Consider the following 20,861-nt stretch of genomic DNA (forward strand, 5'->3'; position numbering starts at 1 on the left):
ACTTTGATAACTTGGTATGTGGGTGGACCGGTGCTTGGCTGATGTCCTTACTTGGACAAGCATCCCACTTATAATTAACCTCTATTGCAAGCATCCGCAACTACAACAAAAGTATTAAGGTAAACCTAACCATAGCATGAAACATGTGGATCCAAATCAGCCCCTTATGAAGCAACGCATAAACTAGGATTTAAGCTTCTATCACTCTAGCAACCCATCATCTACTTATTACTTCCCAATGCCTTCCTCTAGGACCAAATAATGGTGAAGGGTCATGTAGTCGACGTTCACATAACACCACTAGAGGAGAGACAACATACATCTCATCAAAATATTGACCGAATACCAAATTCACATGACTACTAATAGCAAGACTTCTCCCATGTCCTCGGGAACAAACGTAACTACTCACAGAGCATATTCATGTTCATAATCAGAGGGTTATTAATATGCATATAGGATCTGAACATATGATCTTCCACCAAATAAACCAACTAGCATCAACTACAAGGAGTAATCAACACTACTAGCAACCCACAGGTACCAATCCTAGACTTAGAGACAAGAATTGGATACAAGAGATGAACTAGGGTTTGAGAGGAGATGGTGCTGGTGAAGATGTTGATGGAGATTGACCCCCTCCTGATGAGAGGATCGTTGGTGATGACGATCGTGATGATTTCCCCCTCCCGGAGGGAAGTTTCGCCGGCAGAACAGCTTCGCCAGAGCCCTAGATTGGTTCCGCCAAGGTTCCGCCTCGTGGCGGTGCAGTCTCGTCCCGAAAGCTTGCTTATTATTTTTTTTCTCAACGAAAGACTCCATATAGCTGAAGATGGGCATCGGAGGGCCACTAGGGGGCCCACGAGGCAGGGGGCGCGCCTAGGGGGGTAGGGTGCGCCCCCACCCTCGTGGCCAGGGTGTGGCCCCCCTCTGGAACTTCTTGCGCTCGATATTTTTTATATATTCCTAAAATGACTTCCATGAAGTTTCAGGAATTTTGGAGCTGTGCAGAATAGGTCTCTAATATTTGCTCCTTTTCCAGCCCAGAATCCCAGCTGACGGCATTCTCCCTCTTTATGTAAACCTTGTAAAATAAGGGAGAATAGGCATAAATATTGTGACATAATGTGTAATAACAGCCCATAATGCAATAAATATCGATATAAAAGCATGATGCAAAGTGGACGTATCAACTGCCCCAATCTTAAACCTCGCTTGTCCTCAAGCGAAAGCCGAAATCGGGAAATATTTCCACATGTTTAGAGATAAAGGTGTCGATAAAAATAAAATATGGACATGAGGGCATCATGATCATTCTTAGAATAGCAACTTATATAATTCTTGTCATATGATCTCTTATGCTAGAGTAACAATTCAATCACAATTTCAAACTTCATTGAAAACTAACAAACTATAATCTCAGTCATTGGAGCAATTGCAATTTATCATAACATAGGAAAGAGTCAAAATAAGAGCTTTTCAGCAAGTCCACGTACTCAACTACCATATAGTCTTTCACAATTGCTAACACTCACGCAATACTTATGGGTATGGAGTTCTAATCATACATAGAGAAAGATGGGGGCTTATAGTTTTGCCTCCCAACATTTTACCTCAAGGGTAATGTCAACAATAATAGTTCATGAAAACTCACATCCAATTACCCATATATACCAGGATCTTTCCAACATCTTGTGCTTGCAAAAAGATAAAATGTAAAAGGAAGGGTGAAGATCACCATGACTCTTATGCAAGGTAGGAGATAAAAGTAAAAGATAGGCCCTTCGCAGAGGGAAGCAGAGGTTGTCATGCGCTTTTATGGTTGGATGCACAAAATCTTAATGCGAAAGAACGTCACTTTATATTGCCATTTGTGATATGGACCTTTATTATGAAGTCCGTCGCTTTTATTTCTTCAGTATCACACGATCGTATAAAGCTTATTTTCTCCCACACTAATAAGTCATACATATTTAGAGGGCAATTTTTATTGCTTGCACCGATGACAACTTAATTGAGGGATCTTACTCAATCCATAGGTAGGTATGGTGGACCCTCATGGCAAAACTGGTTTAAGGGTGTTTGGAAGCACAAGTAGTAGCTCTACTTGGTGCAAAGAATTTGGCTAGCATGAGGGGTGAGGGAGTCCTGGATTAGGTGGTGTTCGGATAGCCGAACTATGCTTTCAGGCGGACTCCTGGACTATGAAGATACAAGATTGAAGACTCCGTCCCGTGTCCGGAAGGGACTTTCCTTCGCGTGGAAGGCAATCTTGGCGATACGGATGTTCAGATCTCCTACCATTGTAACCGACTCTATGTAACCCTAACCCTCTCCGGTGTCTATATAAACCGGAGGGTTCTAGTCCATAGGACAATGTACACATCAACAATCATACCATAGGCTAGCTTCTAGGGTTTAGCCTCTCTGATCTCGTGGTAGATCAACTCTTGTAATACCCATATCATCAATATTAATCAAGCAGGACGTAGGGTTTTACCTCCATCGAGAGGGCCCGAACCTGGGTAAAACTTCGTGTCCCCTGCCTCCTGTTACCATCCGGCCTAGACACACAGTTCAGGACCCCCTACCCGAGATTCGCTAGTTTTGACACCGACATTGGTGCTTTCATTGAGAGTTCCTTTGTGCTGTCGCCGTCAGGCCCGATGGCTCCTACGATCATTAATGGCGATGCAGTCCAGGGTGAGACCTTCCTCCCCAGGCAGATCTTCGTCTTTGGCGGCTTCGCACTGCGGGCCAATTCACTTGGCCATCTAGAGCAGATCGAAAGCTACTGTAACACCCCGGATGTAACTTTCCCTATTTGTACTCCAACTCTTGCCATTTCCGGCATTAAGTTATTTATTTCCTCGGGTTCGGGTCTTTGTCTCTGTGTGTTGTTGTCGTTGTCATGCATCTCATATCATGTCATCATGTGCATTACATTTGCATACGTGTTCGTCTCATGTATTCGAGCATTTTCCCCGTTGTCCGTTTTGCATTCCGGCGCTTCGTTCTCCTCCGGTGGTCATTTCTAGCTCTCTTTCGTGTGTGGGGATTAAACATTTCCGGATTGGACCGAGACTTGCCAAGCGGCCTTGGTTTACTACCGGTAGACCGCCTGTCAAGTTTCGTACCATTTGGACTTTGTTTTGTACTCCAACGGTTAACCGGTTGACCGAAAAGGCCTCGTGTGTGTTGCAGCCCAACACCCCTCCAATTTGGCCCAAAACCCACCTAACTCTGCTCCATCATCTAGAGCGTTCGATCACGATCGCGTGGCTGAAAACCGCACCTCATTTGGACTCTCCTAGCTCCCTCTATGCCTATATATACCTCCCCCTTCTAAAAAAATCCCGGATCCCCTCCGTCCCTAACCTCAGATCCATTTCCACCCGCCGCCGCCGGACAAAGGCGCCACCGACGGACACGTCCACCTGCCGTTTCCGCCGCCACATGTCGCCGCCCCGTTGGCCCGCCTCCGCCGCCGTTTCACCCCGCCGCCAGGCCCGGGAGGCCCGTGGCCGGCCCCCGAGGCCCATCTCGCCTCCTCGCCCGCGAGCCAGCCGCCGCCGCCCCTCTCCTCCCGATCCGGCCACCGCTCTCCTCCCAGCCCCGCCGCGCCATCGCCGGAGAGCTCGCCGGCGCGAGCTCGCCGCCACCCGAGCTCGCCGGCCACCGCCCATCGCCCTACGCCCATCGCCGCCACCGGCCGCGCTGGCCTCTCCGTCGCCCGGCCCCCCGGCCCTTCTCCTCACCGGCCCGGCCACCAACGAGCTCGCCGGAGCTACAGTACATCGCCGGAGCCACCTCGGGAAGCGTGCGATCCAGATCTGAAATTTTAGGTTGACTTCGTTTTTTTCTCTAAGTCCCAGAATTTCAGTCCATGTGCACATGTTCGCGGTTCCGTAACTTTGCATCCGTAGCTCCGATTCATGCATATAGCATATAAAAATGTTCACCTCAGAGAGTACATCATTTCATTCCATTGCATCATTTTCATTTGAGCTCATCTTGATGCCCGAAATGCTGTTAGAAGAGGGCTACTTGAGTTAATTGTCAGATCTGCTACTCCGTTTAGCACTTTTGTCATTTTTGCCATGATTATTGTGTGCATGATATGCCCGTGAGTTCTTCATATGTTTTGTTAAGGGTTTTTTCATCTTTCCAGAGGTGCAACCCATGTATTTTTAGGAGGTGTGTAGTGACTTGTGCAAGCTTGCAAAGAGGTGCACCTGCTAATCCTGTTTTCAGGGACTTAGTAATTTCACTGTCCTGGGATTGTTTATCTCATGATGCCATATGTTCGTGTTGTTTCCTAGTGATCCGTGCCTCTTTTAAGGATGATCAGTAAGGGAGTTTTGTTAATCTTATAATTCTCTATCCATCCATTTCTTTTTTTGCAATTATGGAGCACGCTAGCTTGAGTCAATCGAGCTCTACTTTTGCTTCGTTGCGAATCTGGGCAGATCGTCAACTTGTTTGCGATTTTGCCGATGTTATTGTAGTTGATCCGTGCATGATATGCCATTGTCCTTGCCATGTCTAGCTTGAATTTTGTGCCTTCTTAAGGGATGTATGCTTGTCTTGCCATGACTTGCACCGTAGCGAGTGCATCGAGCTCGTAAACATGCCTTCGTGAGTTATGTTTCAGCATGTCCCAGTTTTCACTAAGTCTGAAAACTGATTATGTTTTTGCTATGTTCGTGTGCTTGTTAGTATATGTTGTGATCCCTTTTGGCTCAAGGTCACTAAGGGACTTTTGTTAAGCTATTTGAGTAGCTCCATTCCATGTCTTTCTTTGTCATGTTCAGTTCCTGTAGCATGTTGTTTTGTTGCTCCGAAGAGGGCTATATGATCTGAAATTCCAGACAAGTGTTAATTTCACTAAGTCTGAGATCTGTTTGTCATTTGCATTTTTGCCATGTTTGTTTGAACCTCCTAATGGATAAATTGGCCGTAGATCAGTGCTAGACTTTTGTTAAGCATCTTGAATGCTTCCCTTCCATGTATTTTGATGCCATGTTTGAATGATGTAGCATGTTCATCTCATTGCATTTAGATGCCTACTTGCTGTAAATCGCAGACCGGTGTCATATTTGAATCGCTTGCCATTTCCAAACCGTAACTCCGATTCCGGCGTTCTTTATATCGTTTTCAAGCTATTTCATCTCATCTTTCCAGTGGCACACTTGGATTTCCAAGTTGAGGCCAGGTTCATGCATTTCCTGTCATATCTTGCATTTTGCATCCCGCATCGCATCCCGCATAGCATATCATCTTTGCATCGTGTTGTTTGAGTTTGCACATGGTTGATTGTATCCTTGTTGCTTGTTTGTCTTGTTTGGGTAGATCCGGGAGACGAGTTCGCTAATGAGGAGCCCGTTGAGTTTGCTTTCGAGGATCCAGTCAACTCTGACAACTGTGCAGGCAAGATGATCATACCCTCGAAATCACTACTATCTTTGCTATGCTAGTTTGCTCGCTCTTTTGCTATGCGATTGCTACGATGCCTACCACTTGCTTGCAAGCCTCCCAAATTGCCATGTCAAACCTCTAACCCACCATTGTCCTAGCAAATCGTTGATTGGCTATGTTACCGCTTTGCTCAGCTCCTCTTATAGCGTTGCTAGTTGCAAGTGAAGATTGGAGGCCGTTCCTTGTTGGAACATTTATTTACTTGTTGGGATATAATTATATTGCCATGTTATCGTAATGCATCTATATACTTGGTAAAGGGTGGAAGGCTCGGTCTCTCGCCTAGTGTTTTGTTCCACTCTTGCCGCCCTAGTTTCCGTCATATCGGTGTTATGTTCCCGGATTTTACGTTCCTTACGTGGTTGGGTTATAATGGGAACCCCTTGATATTTCGCCTTGATTAAAGCTTTTCCAGCAATGCCCAACCTTGATCTTACCATTTGCCACCTAGCCCTTTTCTTTCCCTTGGGTTCTACAGACTCAAGGGTCATCTTATTTTAACCCCCCCCCCCGGGCCAGTGCTCCTCTGAGTGTTGGTCCACTTGTCAGCTACCGGTGGCCACCAGGGGAAACCCTGAGCTGGCCTACCCGTACCTAGGACAATCTGAGTGTGCCCTGAGAAAGAGATATGAATAGCTCCTATCGGGATTTGTCGGCACATTCGGGCGGTGTTGCTGGTCTTGTTTTAACCTGTCGAAGTGTCTTGAGTTACCGAGATACCGAGTCTGATCGGAACATCTTGGGAGGAGGTCTATTCCTTCGTTGACCGTGAGATCTTGTCATGGGCTAAGTTGGGACTCCCCTGCAGGGATTGAACTTTCGAAAGCCGTGCCCGCGGTTATGGGCAGATGGAAATTTGTTAATGCCCGGTTGTAGATAACTTGAACCTTAACTTAATTAAAATGAAACAACTGAGTGTGTTACCGTGATGGCCTCTTCTCGGCGGAGTCCGGGAAGTGGACACGGTGTTGGAGTAATGTTTGCGCAGGTTGTTCGCTAGTTTCTCACTCGCGCCTTGCCTCCTCTTCTCACTCTCTTTTGCGAATAAGTTAGCCACCATACTTGCTAGTCGCTTGCTGCAGCTCCACTTATATTTTACCTTGCCATACCTATAAGCTTAAATAGTCTTGATCGCGAGGGTGCGAGATTGCTGAGTCCCTGTGGTTCACAGATTACTATTACACCAGATGCAGGGCCTGATGATTCCGCTCCAGGAGACGCGTACGAGCTCAAGTGGGAGTTCGACGAAGACTCTCAACGTTATTATGTCTCCTTTCCCGATGATCAGTAGTGGTGCCCAGTTGGGGGTGATTGGGACCGTGTCGCATGTTGGGTTCTCTTTTATTTTGGCGTCGTAGTCGGGCCATGAGTGTTTGGATGATGTAATGTTATTTATGCACTTGATTGACATGGCGAGTGTAGGCCAACTATGTTATCTCCCTTTTTATTATCATATTACATGGGATGTTGTGAAGATTGCCTAACTTGCGACATATGCCTTCAATGCGATTATGTCTCTAAGTCGTGCCTCGACACGTGGGAGCTATAGTCGCATCGAGGGTGTTACAGCTACTCCCCTAGCCGTCAGGTCAGATTCGGAATTTTAAACTACACGGCCGACATCCGCGGGGACTTGATCTTCGACGGATTCGAACCACTGCCGAGCGCGCCGCACTGTCACAACGAGCATGGTCTAGCTCTGCCACCGAACAGTGCCCTGGAGGCCGCACCCGCATCAGCTCCGACCCCTAGTTCGGAGCCGACCGCGCCGATCGAGGATGGGCGGTTGGACGCCACCTCGGGGGCTGTGATCCCAACGGCAGTTGAGCCGAACACCAGCCCCGTACTCTGCAAGACTTGTGACTCCATGGAGCCGGATTCTTCTCCGGACTCCGAACCCTCCATGCCCCTGCCGAGCGAATCCGATTGGGCGCCGATCATGGAGTTCACGGCCACGGACGTCTTTCAGCACTCGCCTTTCGGCGATATCCTGAAATCACTGAAGTCTCTCTCTTTGTCAGGAGAGCCCTGGCCGGACTACGGTCAGTAAGGTTGGGGTACGGACGATGAAGAAATTCAAAACCCACCCACAACCCAATTCATAGCCACTGTCGACGACTTAACCAACATGCTCGACTTCGACTCCGAAGACATTGATGGTATGGACACCGATGAAGGAGATGATGAAGAACCAGCGCCTACTAGGCCCTGGAAAGCCACCTCGTCATATGACATATACATGGTGGACAGCCCAAAAGAGGGAGAGGGCGATGGAACAGCGGAGGATGACCCCTCCAAGAAACAGCAAAAACGCCGGCGTCAGCAGCGCCGCTAAAAATCCCGCCAACACAAAAACGGCGATTCAAGCACGGGAGATAATAATACCCCGGAAAGCGCCGAAGAACATCCCCCCAAGCAAGATTTAGCACAGGGGGATGGAGAAACCAGCCCCCATGGGAGAGCGGCCGATAGATAGGTCGAGGACGATAATCATATGCCTCCCTCCGAAGACGAGGCAAGCCTCGACGACGACGAATTCGTCGTGCCAGAGGATCCCGTCGAACAAGAGCGTTTTCAACGTAGGCTTATGCCCACGGCAAGACGCCTCAAGAAAAAACAGCAACAGCTTCAAGCTGATCAAGATCAGCTAGTCTATAGATGGACTGAAGTCCTTGCGGCCGAAGAGCATAAACCCGAACGCCCCTCCAAGTGCTACCCAAAGCGCAAGTTGCTACCCCGATTAGAGGAGGAACCACTCGACGCGGCCGATAGGCCACCTCGTGGTCGCGACAGAGAGGCCTCATGGCCCTCCACCCAAGCCGCAGCCCGTACCAAGGCACGGCAATATGCGCCGGACTTACGTAATATGTTGGAGGAAAAGGCAAGGCAAACAAGATCGATCTACGGATCGCGTGGGCGCCCCACGGCTCGAGACGGTAACCATCACGCCGGTCACAAATTCAGCAGGGCCGAACACAGTAGACAAAGCTCATTGGTGCTACGTCATGATATAGCCCAGTACAGAGGCGCCACACACCCATTGTGCTTCACAGACGAAATAATGGATCATCAAATCCCTGAGGGTTTCAAACCCGTAAACATCGAATCATATGATGGCTCAACAGATCCCGCGGTATGGATCGAGGATTATCTCCTTCATATCCACATGGCCCGCAGCGATGATTTCCATGCCATCAAATACCTCCCACTCAAGCTTAAAGGACCAGCTCGGCAGTGGCTTAACAGCCTGCCAATAGGGTCAATCAGCTGTTGGGAGGACCTGGAAGCCGCATTCCTCGACAATTTCCAGGGCACTTATGTGCGACCCCCAGACGCTGACGACCTAAGCCACGTAATTCAGCAGCCAGAAGAATCGGCCAGGCAATTCTGGACACGGTTCCTAACAAAGAAAAATCAAATACTCGACTGTCCGGACGCAGAGGCCTTAGCAGCCTTCAAGCATAATATCCGTGACGAGTGGCTTGCCCGGCACCTAGGACAGGAGAAGCCGAAATCTATGGCAGCACTCACGGCACTCATGACCCGCTTTTGCGCGGGGGAAGACAGCTGGCTTGCTCGTAGCAACAATATGACCAAGAACCCTGGTCGTTTGGACACCAGGGACATTAGTGGCAGGTCGCGTCGCAACCAGCAGAAGCGCCGCATCAACGGTGACAATGCTAAGGATACGGCACTTAATGCCGGATTCAGAGGCTCTAAATCCGGTCAGCGGAAAAAGCCATTCAAAAGGAATCCTAGGGGCCCGTCCAGCTTGGACCGAATACTCGACCACTTGTGCCAAATACATGGCACCCCCGAAAAGCCGGCCAATCACACCAACAGGGACTGTTGGGTGTTCAAGCAGGCAGGCAGATTAAGCGCCGACAATGAGGACAAGGGGCTGCATAGCGATGACGACGAGGAGCCCCGGCCGCCGAACAACAATGGACAGAAGGGTTTTCCCCCACAAGTGCGGACGGTGAACATGATATATGCCACCCACGTCCCTAAGAGGGAGCAGAAGCGCGCGTTAAGAGACGTATATGCGGTAGAGCCAGTCACCCCAAAGTTCAACCCATGGTCCTCCTGACCGATCACCTTTGATCGAAGAGACCATCCCACTAGCATCCATCATGGCGGATTCGCCGCATTGGTTCTCGACCCAATTATTGACGGATTTCATCTCACTAGAGTCCTTATGGACGGCGGCAGTAGCCTGAACCTGCTTTACCAGGATACAGTGCGGAAAATGGGCATAGATCCCTCGAGGATTAAGCCCACCAAAACAACCTTTAAAGGCGTAATACCAGGTGTAGAGGCCAGCTGTACAGGCTCAGTCACACTTGAAGTGGTCTTCGGATCTCCGGATAATTTCCGAAGCGAGGAGTTAATCTTCGACATAGTCCCGTTCCGCAGTGGCTACCATGCACTGCTCGGGCGAACCGCATTCGCCAAGTTCAATGCGGTCCCGCACTACGCATACCTTAAGCTCAAGATGCCAGGCCCTCGAGGAGTAATTACGGTCAATGGAAACACCGAACGCTCCCTCCGAACGGAGGAGCACACTGCGGCCCTTGCAGCGGAAGTACAAAGCAGCCTCTCCAGGAAGTTCTCTAGTCCGGCCATTAAACGTCCGGACACAGTCAAGCGCGCCCGGAGTAACCTACAGCAAGACCGCCTGGCACGTTCCGAGCAGGCGTAGCAATGCGGCCCCAACCCCAACCCCCGCAAAAAGGCGACGCCAGTACTTCGCGTACATAACTATGCTCTAGAAATACCATGGGCATAGGGGGAGGGGCACCATCATGGCACGCCCAAAACACGGCTTAAACCGCACCAGGGGCTGCCGATTTTTTTTATATATACTTTTATCTTGCTTCCAGGACTCTACTCTTCGGAAGGCATGTTCGGCAGTTCAACTGCCGCACAAAACGATGCAAGGACCAGGGAAGCAGACAAGCCATGCCGCATTACGGAAATCGCAGGTGGTCTCTATCACGAGCAGTATACCTGTTTCGCATACTATTCCGCAGCTTGCCCCTGGAACAGACATGTTAAATAGTCCAACTTTTTGTTTATCGCATTACTTGTATCGTTCTGCTTTGATCGTAGCTATTTTAATGAACAATGCATAGCTTTTCTATTTTTTGCATTACCCTTTTTTTATATATATGTTCCTTAATGACATGTTGCACCCATACACTTTGGTACGGCCAAAATATGCCAGGGGCTTCAGTACCCCTCAAGATGGTGTGAGAAGTCCGAACACTTTCACAAGTGCGGCACCCCGAACTTATAGCACTATATGCATCGCCTCCGAATCATGTCTTGGGTCAATAGTTGGGTTTGCCCGGCTCCTATGTTTTGGTGCCTTACGTTCTGCTATATCGGCTAAGGTAGCACTAGGAGAACCACTGCGATTGTGCCCCGGTTGAGCTAGGTCGAGCACCTCAGTGGAGAAAGCTAAAACTGACCGTCATGATGAGGCGAGAGCTGGTCGTTGTTTGAGAGGTCTTTTCGAGTCCTTAAAGACTTATGCCGCTTAGGGCGAGGAGTCGGCTCTGTCCGGCCAAGGCGTGGATAGCGCCCCGAACTCGGTCTTCCGAATACTAGGGGCTTCGCCGAAATTTAAAATTATAGAATTCTATGGCTAAGTGAGAGTGTTCATGCATTATAGTCCGATTGCCTCATTCGTTGGGCTGAGCGCCTCCCTCGAAGGACCCAAATATGGGAAAAAGAGCGCCCAGGTTTATCCCCGAACACCCCAGCACTAGCGGCAAGGGGGCAGAAGCCGACGACTCACCATCTCTCGGTATTGATAAACAGCCGCACAGAAGATAATATTTTAAATTCAAGCAGCATTGCTTAGCGCATATGAACAAGTTTTCAGCGCACAGGATAACACGAGCGGGTTTTACTCAAAAAATACATCCTTGGTACATTCATCCGCAACAAGGCGGGCACCCTTTAGAACATCCTTATAATAATTCTTGGGCTTGCGATGCTCTTTCCCCGGCAGTGGCCCGTCCTTCACAAGCTTCTCCGCATCCAGCTTGCCCCAGTGCACCTTAGCACGGGCAAGGGCCCTACGGGCACCTTCAATGCAGACGGAGCGCTTGATGTCTTCAAGCCTCGGACAGGCCTCCACCAGCCGCCGCACCAGCTCGAAATGGCTCCCAGGCAGAGCCTCTCCAGGCCACAGCCGAACTAGGAGGCCCTTCATGGCCTGTTCGGCCGCCTTGTGGAGCTCGACCAGTTGCTTCAGCTGGTTGCTCAGGGGCACGGGGTGTCCGGCCTCAGTGTACTGAGACCAGAACACCTTCTCCGTCGAGCTGCCCTCCTCGGCTCGGTAGAATGCGGCGGCATCAGATACACTCCGGGGAAGATCTGCGAACGCTCCTGGAGAGCTCCGGATTCAGGTAAGTAACAGGTGACTCACGTTTATGTGTTTGCTTTGCATAAAGAATGCCTTACCCGCCGCAATCTTCTTCGCCTCATCCAACTCCTGGAGGGTCTTCTGGGATTCGGCCTTGGCAGATTTGACATTTTCAATAGCCACCGCAAGCTCGGATGCTTGCGTCTTCGAGTCACGCTCTAAACTCTCATGTTTTTCCATGATAGCCTGAAGCTCTTGCCGCACCTTGCCAACCTCGGCCTCATACTTCGCCCGCTCGGTGTGCTCCAAGGCCGAATTCTTCTCGGCCTCGTCCAGCGCTTGCTTAAGGGTCGCCACCTCAGACGTGGCCCCTACAAAAGCCACGATAATCCTATCATTTTTCGCAATCGCACCTTTTTTATATATATACTTTCAACAAGGTATTTCTTACCTTCATTGTCCTCGAGCTACTTCTTGGCACGCTCGAGCTCTTGCTTGGACCTTTCGAGGTCCTGCTTTAGCGCGTCCACTTCCGCAGTCAGTGCGGCGGACGCAAGCAGGGTAGCCTACACATGCATATTGACTCATTTTTGTTAGACTCCTACGAATTCTATTTGATCCTCTATTCGGCTTTTCTTCCCAAACACCAAACAGAGCATCAGGGGCTACTATCTATGTGGTACTATTATTTACGCATTCTTTACTTACCTCAAAGCTTGTTAAAAGGCTTGTACAAGCTTCAGTCAGTCCGCTTTTGGCGGACTGAACCTTCTGGATCACTGCACTCATAATAGTGCGGTGCCCCTCGTCGATGGAGGCACTTTGGAGCGCCTCCAACATATTGTCTGGCGCCTCCGGTTGGACGAAGGTCACCGGCACGGTAGGCTTGCTCCTCTTGGAAGGAGGTCGCCCGCCGGACTCTGGAACCTTTGAAGATTCCGGAGCTGTGTCCGGCCTTAAGCCGGACTTGGAGCCCTGGGGGGTTTCCTCCCCTTTACTCCTGGAGTCCGGGAGGTCGCCTTGCGGCGCCTCCAGGACCACCTCCTCCCTGCTTGGAACCTGTTGGGACAACACTTTGGTGTCGCCCGTAGGGTGGGGGGAGGAAGCCGTCGGAAGAGAGTTCACCTCCGACGAGTCCAGTGAGCCGCTCGATGACGCGTCGAGCCGGTCTTTGGGTGGGCTGCATAAACATATTCGACATAAGGGAAAGCTGTGCATAAAACGAATACTATGAATTACTCCGGTATCCAGATACTTACGATCTCGCCAGGGGCTTGGCCCTGGGCTGCCACTCCTCTCCGCCGTCGTTGGCGTCGGGGGAGTAGTCCGGACGATGGGTTTTTCCTCTCTTGGACCCTCCGGCCTCCTCAGAGAGGGCGACCTTCCTTTTCTTCTCTCCTCCCGTTGGAGGGGGAGAGGTCTCTTCTCCTTCCTCCTCGTCTTCACGGGAGGAATGCACCTCGGAGCCGCCGGATGATGAATCCAACACCTCCTGGCGCCGGGCACTCCTTCGAGTCCCCGCGGCCTTCTTCTTGGCCTTCTTCTCCGGCACAATTTAGGGTGCCGGAACCAGCAGCTTCTCCAAACGGGCGTCCGTTGGGCCTTCAGGAAAAGGAGCCGGACAGTCGATCTGTCCGGACATCACCTCCCAATCCTGTAAAATATAAAGGAGCTTAGATCCCGCATAGAGTCAAACTATGAAAAACTGATACCTTGTAAAAAGACAAAAACAGCTTACCGCCAGAGCACGGCGCTGAGTACTGAATCCGCGATCCTCGGCAGCAGATGCGGGGGCCTTGGCGCCCTTGAAGAGCGTCCTCCAGGCATCTTTGTACGTCGTGTCGAAGAGCCTGTTAAGAGTTTGATGCTGCGCCGGGTCGAACTCCCAAAGGTTGAAGGCCCGTCGTTGACATGGGAGGATCAGGCGGACAAGCATAACCTGGACTACGTTGACAAGCTTGAGCCTCTTGTCCATCAGGGTTTGGATGCATGTTTGGAGTCCGGTCAGCTCTCCTTTTTCACCCCAAGATAGGCCAGTCTCCTTCCAAGAGGTGAGCCGCGTGGGGGGGCGGATCGGAACTCAGGGGGTTCAACCCATTCGGCGTCGCGCGGCTCGGTGATGTAAAACCACCCTGATTGCCACCCCTTCAGGGTCTCCACAAAGGAGCCCTCGAGCCACAGAACGTTGGCCATCTTGCCAACCATGGCGCCGCCGCACTCCGCTTGGCTGCCGCGCACCACCTTCGGCTTGACGTTGAAAGTCTTTAGCCATAGGCCGAAATGGGGCCGGATGCGGAGGAAAGCCTCGCACACGACGATGAACGCCGAGATGTTGAGGACGAAGTTCGGGGCCAGATCATGGAAATCCAGGCCGTAGTAGAACATGAGCCCCTGGACAAATGGATGCAGAGGGAAGCCCAGTCCGCAGAGGAAATGGGGGAGAAATACCACCCTCTCATGGGGCCTAGGAGTGGGGATGAGCTGCCCCTCTTCGGGGAGCCGGTGTGCGATGTCGCTGGCCAGGTATCTGGCCTTCCTTAGCTTTTTTATGTGCCCCTCCATGACGGAGGAGACCATCCACTTGCCTCCCGCTCCGGACATGACTGGAGAAGGTCGAGGTGGTAGTGCGGACTTGGGCGCTGGAGCTCGAGTGCACGAGAATGGATAGGCAGAGGAGGAGGAAGGCGTGGGTGAAAAGGTGGATCCTTATCCCCTTATATGGGTGGATGCGACTACATGTCCCCACCAGCCTGGTAAAACTTGCTTATCTCCAAGCGCCGTAATCAAAGGCATGGTTGGGTTACCCACGCCCGTATTGATGAGAATCCTGAAATGAGGGGACACGATCTCTGCTTCAACAAGACGTGCCAAGGAAACCGCCTCGCACAACGCGCTGAGGTGGGATGATTAAACGACTCGGATAAAGGCTTGGCCATGGCGTGTCGCCCCACGGAATACGTCAGCAGATTAGATTTGTGTTAATATTATTATTCTCTCTATGGCAATATGTGGAAACTTATTTTGCAGAGCCGGACACTATCTTTGTGTTCAAAATCTTCTATGAAGTACTTGGAGGAGGAACCCGCCTTGCAATGCCGAAGACAATTTGCGCGCCGGACTCGTCGTCATTGAAGCCTGGTTCAGGGGCTACTGAGGGAGTCCTGGATTAGGGGGTGTTCGGATAGCCGAACTATGCTTTCAGCCGGACTCCTGGACTATGAAGATACAAGATTGAAGACTCCGTCACGTGTCCGGAAGGGACTTTCCTTGGCGTGGAAGGCAAGCTTGGCGATATGGATGTTCAGATCTCCTACCATTGTAACCGACTCTATGTAACCCTAACCCTCTCCGGTGTCTATATAAACCGGAGGGTTCTAGTCCGTAGGACAACGTACACATCAACAATCATACCATAGGCTAGCTTCTAGGGTTTAGCCTCTCTGATCTCGTGGTAGATCAACTCTTGTAATACCCATATCATCAATATTAATCAAGCAGGACGTAGGGTTTTACCTCCATCGGGAGGGCCCGAACCTGGGTAAAACTTCGTGTCCCCTGCCTCCTGTTACCATCCGGCCTAGACGCACAGTTCGGGACCCCCTACCCAAGATCCGCCGGTTTTGACACCGACAAGGGGGAAAGGCAAGCTCAATCATGTTGGATGATCCATGACAATATAATTTATCTTAGATGTAAGAAAACATAACCCATTACGTTGTCTTCCTTGTCCAACGTCAACTCTTTAGCATGTCATATTTTGGTGAGTGCTCACAATCATAAAAGATGTCCAAGATAGTGTATTTATATGTGAAGACCTCTCTTTCTTTATTACTTCCTATTAATTGCAACGATGACCAAAACTATGTTTGTCAACTCTCAACAACTTTTATTCATCATACGCTTTCTATGTGAGCTCATTACTCTCCATAAGATCCATATGATCTCTTTGTTTCTTTTTATTTCTTCTCTTTTCTTTTATTCACTCAAGATTATGGAAAAACAATCAAGCCCTTGACTCAACACTAATCTTTATTATATATAGCTCATGGACTCGATTACATAGAAGGATCATAAAACAAAACTCACAACTAGATCCTACTAAAACATTATGCTACTAGATCAAGATATTACCAAAAGGATCAAACTAAGAAAAACGGTAAAGATAGAAGTGATGGTGATACGATACCGGGGCACTCCCCCAAGCTTGGCAGTTGCCAAGGGGAGTGCCCATACCAGATACTCAGTTCTTCTTTGTTGGTGAAGAAGGTGGAGTTGTTGATGATGGATAGTCGCACATCGAGCGTAGGAGGTCCTCCAACTTGCGGATAATGCCCTTGAGTGCGATGATATGATCCTTCAACAAAATATTTTCACGTGTGAGATACTTGTTTTGTATACGGGATAACTCAATCATCTTGAAAGCCTCGATCTCAGTTGGGGTAAGAAGATTGTGATCAAGTTGAAGGATGTCTTCTGCTGCCGGAACTTGGTCCACCGTGGTCTTCTTGATCCCTTCATACTTTTTGATCTCCATAGGTTCTTCCCTCTTCAGCTCTATCTTCATTAGCCAAGCATCATTGATCACCATTGTTGGAGGAGGGAGACGACATAATGCCTGGCCTTGAAAACCCTGACAGAAAACAGCTCAAAACAAGAACAGGAGATTTTTGTGTGATAAGGGAGTCAAAACCTTCGGGAGATTATATAATGAATATTTACCGACCAAAAGAAGTATCGTGCAAGAAAACGGAGTCTGGAGAGCACACGAGGTGCCCACGAGGCAGGGGGCGCGCCCAGGGGGTAGGGCACGCCCTCCACCCTCGTGGGGCCCTTGAGTCCTTCCCGGACTGCTTCTTATTTTTCTATTTTTCAAAATATTCCAAAATGGAGAAAAATTGCCATTAGAATTGTTTTGGAGTTGGTTTACTTACCATACCACATACCTATTCCTTTCCGGAATCTGAAACGTTCCGGAAAGTGTCCCTTATGTATTCCTCCGGGGTTACGGTTTCAATAACATTGGTTTCAACATTTATAGGATTACCTGAGATATAATGTTTGATTCTTTGACTGTTTACCACCTTCGGATTTGTACCTTCAAAGTTGTTGATTTTTATGGCACCGGAACGATAGACCTCCTCGATAACATAAGGACCTTCCCATTTAGAGAGAAGCTTTCCTGCAAAAAATCTTAAACGAGAGTTGTATAGCAATACATAATCACCTACATTAAACTCACGCTTTTGTATTCTTTTGTCATGCCATATTTTTACTTTTTCTTTAAACAATTTGGCATTTTCATAGGCTTGGGTTCTCCATTCATCGAGTGAGCTAATGTGAAATAACCTTTTCTCACCGGCAAGTTTGAAATCATAATCGAGCTCTTTAATAGCCCAATAAGCCTTATGTTCTAGTTCGAGAGGTAAGTGACATGCTTTTCCATAAACCATTTTATACGGAGACATACCCATAGGATTTTTATATGCAGTTCTATAGGCCCATAATGCATCATCAAGTTTCTTGGACCAATTCTTTCTAGATCTATTAATAGTCTTTTGCAAAATTAATTTGAGTTCTCTATTACTCAATTCTACTTGACCACTAGACTGTGGGTGATAAGGAGATGCAATTCTATGATTAACATCATACTTAGCAAGCATTTTACGGAAAGCACCATGAATAAAATGTGAACCACCATCAGTCATTAGATATCTAGGGACTCCAAACCTCGGAAATATAACTTCTTTAAGCATCTTAATAGAGGCGTTATGATCAGCACTACTAGTTGGAATAGCTTCTACCCACTTAGTAACGTAATCAACAACAACTAAAATATGTGTATATCCATTAGAGGCAGGAAAAGGTCCCATATAATCAAAGCCCCAAACATCAAATGGTTCAATAACAAGCGAATAATTCATAGGCATTTCTTGACGTCTACTAATATTACCAATTATTTGACATTCATCACAAGATAAGACATACTTAGAGGCATCCTTGAAGAGAGTAGGCTAATAAAAACCGGATTGCAATAACTTATGTGCAGTTCTATCTCCAGCATGGTGTCCTCCATAAGCCTCGGAGTGACACTTGCGTAGGATCTATTCCTGTTCATGCTCAGATACACAACGTCTAATAATACCATCCACTCCTTCCTTATAAAGATGTGGGTCATCCCAAAAGTAGTGTCTCAAATCATAGAAGAACTTTTTCTTTTGCTGGTATGTGAAACTAGGTGGTATAAACTTAGCAACAATATAATTCGCATAATCAGCATACCATGGAGCGGTGAGAAGCATTTATGACATTTAATTGTTCATCAGGAAGGCTATCATCAATAGGTAGTGGGTCATCAAGAACATTTTCCAACCTAGACAAGTTATCTGCAACGGGGTTCTCAGCTCCCTTTCTATCAATAATATGCAGATCAAATTCTAGTAGGAGGAGAACCCATCTAATAAGTCTAGGTTTAGCATCTTTCTTTTCCATAAGATATTTAATAGCAGCATGATCCGTGTGAATAGTTACTTTAGGATCAACAATATAAGGTCTGAACTTATCACAAGCAAATACAACTGCTAAGAATTCTTTTTCAGTTGTAGCATAATTTCTCTGGGAATTGTCTAGAGTTTTACTAGCATATTGAATAACATTTAATTTCTTATCAACTCTTTTCCCTAGAACAGCACCTACAGCATAATCACTAGCATCACACATAATTTCAAAAGGTAAATTCCAATCAGGTGGCTGAACAATAGGTGCAGAGATCAATGCTTTCTTAAGTATTTCAAATGCTTCTACACAATCATCATCAAAGACGAACGGTATATATTTTTGTAATAAATTAGTCAGAGGCCGAGAAATTTTTGAGAAGTCCTTAATGAACCTCCTATAAAAACCGGCATGACCAAGGAAACTTCTTATACCTTTGATGTCCTTGGGAGACGGCATCTTTTCAATAGCATCAACTTTAGCTTTATCAACTTCAATGCCTCTTTTAGAAATTTTGTGCCCCAAGACAATACCTTCATTAACCATAAAGTGGCATTTCTCCCAATTCAAGACAAGGTTAGTTTCTTCACATCTCTGCAAAACTCGATCAAGGTTTCTTAAGCAATCATCAAAAGAGGATCCATAAACGGAGAAATCATCCATGAGTACCTCACATATCTTTTCACAAAAATCAGAAAATATAGCCATCATGCATCTTTGAAAGGTAGCAGGTGCATTACATAAACCAAAAGGCATACATGTATAAGGAAAAGTACCGAAAGGGCAAGTAAAAGTGGTCTTAGATTGATCATCAGCTGACACAGGTATTTGAGAGAAACCAGAATAACCATCTAGAAAGCAAAATTGTGTATGTTTGGATAATCTTTCTAGCATTTTATCAATAAATGGTAAGGGGTAATGATCTTTTTAGTAGCCTTATTTAATTTGCGAAAATCAACTACCATCCTATAACCTGTAATAATTCTTTGCGGAATCAATTCATCTTTATCATTAGGAACGACAGTAATAACTCCCTTCTTAGGAACACAATGGACAGGACTTACCCACTGACTATCAGCAACGGGATAAATTATACCTGCCTCAAGGAGCTTTAGTATTTGTTTTCTTACCACTTCTTTCATCTTAGGATTCAGTCGTCGTTGGTGATCAATAACTGGTTTGGCATCTTTCTCCAAATTTATTTTGTGTTGACATAGAGTGGGACTAATGCCCTTAAGATCATCAAGAGTATATCCAATAGCAGCACGGTGCTTCTTCATAGTTTTGAATAATCTTTCTTCCTCCTTCTCTGAAAGGTTAGCACTAATAATAAGAGGATATATCTTCTTTTCATCAAGATAAGCATATTTAAGAGTATCAGGCAATGGTTTAAGCTCAAACACGGGATCACCCTTGGGTGGAGGAGGATCCCCTAAGATTTCAACAGGCAAATTGTGTTTCAGAATAGGTCCCTGTTTAAAGAACACTTCATCTATTTCCCTTCTTTCATTCATATACATATCATTTTCATGGTCTAGCAAATATTGTTCTAAAGGATCACTAGGAGGTACGGCAATAGAAGAAAGACCAATAATTTCATCTTTACTAGGCAATTCTTCTTCACGATGTTGTCTATGAAATTTAGAAAAGTTGAACTCGTGAGGCATATCACCTAAACCAATAGTAATAACATCCTTTTTGTAGTCTATCCTAGCATTAACAGTGTTTAAGAAGGGTCTACCAAATATAATGGGACAAAAGCTATCTTGTGGGGAACCAAGAACAAGAAAATCAGCAGGATATTTAGTTTCCCACACAAGACTTCAACATCTCTAACAATCCCAATTGGTGAAATAGTATCTCTATTGGCAAGTTTAATTGTGACATCAATATCTTCTAACTCAGCAGGTGCAATATCATGCATAATTTCTTTGTATAAGTCAATAGGTATTGCACTAGCACTAGCACCCATATCACACAAGCCATGATAACAATGATCTCCTATTTTAACAGAAATAACAGGCATGCCTACCATAGGTCTATGTTTATCTTTAGAACAAGGTTTAGCAATTCTAGCAGTTTCATCACAGAAATAAATAACATGCCCATCAATATTATCAGCCAAGAGATCCTTAACAATAGCAATATAAGGTTCAACTTTAACTTGCTCAGGAGGTGTATATGTTCTAATATTGCTTTTACGAAGCACAGTTGAAGCTTTAGCATGATCTTTTATCCTAACAGGAAAAGGTGGTTTCTCAACATAAGCAGTAGGAACAATAGGATCATTATAAGTGATAGTCTTTTCTTCAACTTTAATAGGTGCAGCTACTCTTACTTCTATGGGAGGATGATATTTAAACCACTTCTCTTTAGGGAGATCAATATGAGTAGCAAAAGATTCATAGAAAGAAGCTACTATTTCAGAGTCAAGTCCATATTTAGTGCTAAATTTACGGAAACCATTGGTAGCCATAAAAGATTTAACACAATCAAACTTAGGTGTCATACCTGA

This window comes from Triticum urartu, chromosome 2 (assembly GCF_003073215.2).
Source record: "Triticum urartu cultivar G1812 chromosome 2, Tu2.1, whole genome shotgun sequence".
Lineage (NCBI taxonomy): Eukaryota > Viridiplantae > Streptophyta > Magnoliopsida > Poales > Poaceae > Triticum > Triticum urartu.